At 52.7% G+C, this 4,796-nt stretch overlaps 1 protein-coding gene across 1 annotated transcript in view; it reads left to right on the top strand.

The window, feature by feature from the left end:
- KCNN3 (potassium calcium-activated channel subfamily N member 3) overlaps positions 1-4,796 on the top strand; it is a 148,489-nt gene that overhangs the window by 124,900 nt on the left and 18,793 nt on the right. The gene's annotated exons all lie outside the window — the stretch shown is intronic.

Genomic DNA, 4,796 nt, shown 5'->3' with positions numbered 1-4,796 from the left:
CCCCCCCCCCCCCCATTCCCTCCTCCCTCCCTCTCCCTGGAAGCTCCATAGAATCACCTCCTGTCCCTGGTGTTCTGAAATTTCACAATAATGTATCTTGGTATGACTCTATTTTCATCCACTTTGCTAGGGATGGTGGGCTCTTGATCTAGAAACTTGTGTCCTTTGCCTATGGGAAATTTAAAAATATTATTTATTTACTTCTTTCCTTCTTCATTCTCTGCCTCCTTTTCCCCCTCCTTTTTCTCTGGTTCTCTCTTTCTGAAGCCATTAATATTTGAGTTGGTAGACTAATTTTCTATTTTCTCTCCTATTTTCATTTCTGTCTCTTTCTGTCTCTTGGGAGCCTTCCTCAATTTACCCTCCAGCCCTTCGGGGAGAATTTTCGATATAGCACGCCATGCTTGTCTCACGGGTCCAGTATCGTGTTTTATCTCTCTTACAATGTTAATTATAGGGGTTTTTTTTCAAGAGTTCTGTGCGAATGATCTGTATTTGACCCAGAGTTCTGTTTCTTTGTTTAATTGACTGATTTGGCCTGTGTCTTGTATGCTAGAGACCTTACTCAGCTATGTGGGCATTTCTGGGTCTCTGCTGATTTTTAAAAGCAGGGAACCCACACAGTTAGTTGTAGAGGGATTTGAGAAGGGGCAAAAGCAGCATGTGTGTTTAATCCGTCATCTTTATACCACCATACATTTATTTTATAATATGAAAAAGTGAAAAACCGTGGTCTACACTAGTGATGGCGAACCTTTTGAGCTCGGCGTGTCAGCATTTTGAAAAACCCTAACTGAACTCTGGTGCCGTGTCACATATAGACATATTTTGATATTTGCAACCATAGTAAAACAAAGACTTATATTTTTGATATTTATTTTATATATTTAAATACCATTTAACAAAGAAAAATCAACCAAAAAAAATGAGTTCTCGTGTCACCTCTGACACGCGTGTCATAGGTTCGCCATCACTGGTCTACACCCTAATGATAAATGAATAAGCATAATAACCAACCACCCCCCCCCCAAAAAAATAAAAACTACGCCTTTTCCTTCTTAGCCCTTAATGAAAAACAAGAAACTATTTTCTCCAAAAATTCTCAATTGTAAAAAAATAGCATGAAATTTGTATGTGAATTTGTGACAAGTGTAAACCACTCTAAAATTGTGAATAGGTTCGGATATAATTCCTGCCTCCTCCCCACTCCCACAGTATGAATCACCAGGCCTGCTCTCTCGCTCACCACTTCCTGCTTGGCGAGTTGCATGTGTGTCTTACCTCTATGACGAGGCCCCACATCACGGGAGTGTAGGGTGTGCGTCCGATTCATCTCGGCATCTTCTAGAGCAGCGGCCGCCAACCTTTCGGACCTCACGGACCAGCAGGGGTCCACGGACCACGGTTGGCCACCGCTGCTCTAGAGCCCCCTCCCGAGGACAGATTGGTGGAGTGTTACATTCTCTCCTCGGCACACATAGTGAGCACCCGTCGGATTTTATATGGTGAACGAAAAAGAAACCCAAAAGGACAGAAAGGGAACTGAGAGAACAATGAAGCAGTAAATCGAACATCAACCTTAGAAAGAGACAGATCACTTGCTGCCGTAGCTTCATTCCACTTTGAGCTCTGCTGACATTGAGCGCACTTCCTCTGGGCTGAGCACTGTGGAGTATTTTCCTTAACCCTCCCATCGGCAGATAAGGAAACCGGCCACAGAAAGGTGAAGTCCCTTGCCCACAGCCACGGAATTACTTAAGGTGGAGCTGGGGCTTGAAGCCAGGTGAGCCGAGCCCTAGAATAGCTGCTCACCTCCTCCCCACCCACCGTCCCCACCTCCCATTCTGACCCAAGACTTCTTCCAAGAAATGCACTTGATGAACTGATGCCCGGCTCTGACTCTGCAGCATGTGTTTGCGTGCGGCTGGCTTGTGGCAGGGAGCTGTCTTTAAGTCTTCCTGCTTCTGGGCCCCCGCACGAGGCTGTCCCTGAGTCTGGTGGTCTCCCAGGCTCCGAAGTCCACCCCTCCAGGGAGGGAGGTCCCCTCACACCTCGGCACAGGCCCTGCAAGCCAGGGTCAGCCACCGTCCCTCCCAGCCCAGAGCAGGCTGGGAGTGGAGGGGACTGTGGTGGCCTGAGGGCCTGGCAGAGCCCTGGGCTGTGGGGAATGGGATGAGCAGGGCAGCTGCCCCTCCAAAACCATGTCAGAGCTGGGATAGGGCTGGCACCTCAAGTCAGGGGAAGGGCGCACTCCAACTTGGGGATCATAGTCAGGTACCGCCAGCCGGCGTGGATCAGTGGTTGAGCATCAGACCTACGAACCAGGAGGTCACAGTTTGATGCCTGGTCAGGGCACATGCCCAAGTTGCAGGCTCAATCCCTGGTGTGGGGCCTGCAGGAGGCAGCCAATCAATGATTCTTTCTCATCATTGATGCTTGTATCTCTCTCTCTCCCTCTCTATTCCTCTCTGAAATCAATAAAAATATATTATATATATAAAAAAAGTCGGGTATCACCTGTCCACATTGCTCCAGTGTGACCAGATGAGTAGGGACAGGCCCCATCCCGGGGAAATGAGGCAGCTGGCAGGAGCAGCAGCCAGGGTGCCCTCAGGGTCGCTGTAGAACCTCGTGGGCAGTGAGTGGAGCAGGTGGGAGAGGGCAGGTAAGGGGTGTCACCAGTGAGCTTTGGGGAGGAGATGTCTGCTCTTCAGAGGTCCCTGGGGTTCCAGGCTTGCATGCCCTGTGAGGACAGCCCTGGAAAGGCTAATGCCACCACTCTCCGGGGCTGGTGCTGGACTCAAGTTAGGGCCGAACCGCCCACTGATGCTCTCACTGGGCGCTGCCAGGGCCAGGCTCCTGGGGGCGAGGAAGGCTGCACCTGCTTTGCCCCGGCTACCCCACCTCTGTGTCCCACCTTTTTAAACGTCCCGCTCACCACCCACAGACCACTCTCCCCAGCAAGCCATGTCATTTTGTCACTCATCTGCTCAGGAACCAAATCTTTAAGACAAAATCCAAACCTGCCAGCCTAGAATTCAAGGCCTTCCAAATGCAGACCCCTGGTCTCCAAGGCCACCTCATCGCCTGCAACGGGCGCCCAGATCTTGCTAAAACCTCCTCCCCAGGGCGCACAGCAGTTGCTTCTGCCTCTCTCATGCTGGGGGGAGCGGGGCAAAGGGCATGGGCTTTGCCCTGACCGGTTTGGCTCAGTGGATAGAGCGTCGGCCTGCGGACTGAAGGGTCCTGGGTTCGATTCTGGTCAAGGGCACATGCCTTGGTTGCGGGCACATCCCCAGTAGGAGGTGTGCAGGAGGCAGCTGATCGATGTTTCTCTCTCATCGATGTTTCTAGCTCTCTATCCCTCTCCCTTCCGTTCTGTAAAAAAACCAATAAAATATATTTTTTTTTAAAAAGAGCATGGGCTCTGCTTTGGTTACTTCCTGTGTGTCCTCGGGCAAGTCACCCGGTGTTTCTGTGCTCCCAGTTACTTCCCCGTGAAAATACACAGGCCCTACCGGTGTGGCTCGGTGGATGAGCATCGACCTGTGAGCCAGGAGGTCACGGTTGGAGTCCCCGTCAGGTCACATGCCCGGGTTGCAGGCTCAATCCTCAGTTGGGGGCGTGCAGGAGACAGCTGGTCAATGATTCTCTCTCATCACTGATGTTCCTCTCTCTCCCTCTCCCTTCCTCTCTCTGAAATCAGTAAAAACCTATTTTTAGAAAATATTTTACAGGATGTGGTGAGAATTGGAGTGTTTGTATGCCAAGTGCCAGTCGCATGGTAGGTTGTGCTGCCTGACTCCCACTAGGACAGGAGGAGTGGATAAATGGTGTCGGTCACTCTGTCCCTTTGGGTCCCCGACTCACGTGCCCACCATCTTCCTTCTGACCAGCGGAGCTCTGCCTCCTCCAGGCCACCTGCAGATGCACCAGTACTTGCAGCCTGCCCTGCGCACCTGCCCTAGGGGAGAGGGAGGAAAAGCAACATTTGCCGATGATCCACCTGGCCCCAGGCCCTACGGAGGCAGGGAGAGCACAGGCCATAGTAGCTCACACTCTCTGGAGGCCTCCCTCCGCCGGACCCTGTCCCCAGCTCACCACGGCCACGTGCATTGATAGACCCATGTGTGTGCCTTAGTAACTCCGTCTGCAGATCAGAGTTCCAGAGTAGCTTTCCACTCCATCCACCCGGGTTGGTGTGGACTCCCATCCGGTGGCCACCCAGAGGCTGGTGGGGAGATTTTATGGAGGAGTGATGTCCCTGCAGGACAAAATGCAGGGCCCCTGTGTGTCATTCAGGCAGATCCTGTTGGAGAACATTTTGCGAAAGGACCCATGTCTGCCTGCCCTGGCTGCCCCTGGTGCAGCCAGCCCCTCACTCGAGTCAGCCCCTGGGCTTTCCGAAGGCCCTCAGTCCACCTGGAACCCTCCCCGGCCTGCCCGGGACAGAAGCCTTTGACTAACCCTCCTGCGTTTGGGGCCGAGGTCACTGGCCTTTCCCTCCTGTCTCCAGGGGCCTCCTCTACTCCCGTACTGAGTTCCTGCAAATGTCTGCATTTTCCACAGGCCCCTCCCCTGGGCTGAGAGCCCTGAGGCAAAGGACGAGTCCTGTTGATTCTGTATTTCAGCACTTGGCACAGAGCCGGACAGCAGGGGGCCTTGGAGTTTGGGGGTGGAGGGAGGGAAGGAGGGGGGGAGGAAAAGGATGGGTGGACTGGGCACTGGGCAGAGGGGATGGTGTGACTTGTTTCCAGTTGGCTCCTTCCGGGCGGGGCAGCCATGACCTCGGAGGT

Source organism: Myotis davidii, unplaced genomic scaffold, assembly GCF_000327345.1.
Source record: "Myotis davidii unplaced genomic scaffold, ASM32734v1 scaffold208, whole genome shotgun sequence".
Classification (NCBI taxonomy): Eukaryota; Metazoa; Chordata; class Mammalia; order Chiroptera; family Vespertilionidae; genus Myotis; species Myotis davidii.
Note: the sequence above shows the minus strand (reverse complement) of the source record. Positions and strands in the feature narration are given on the sequence as shown.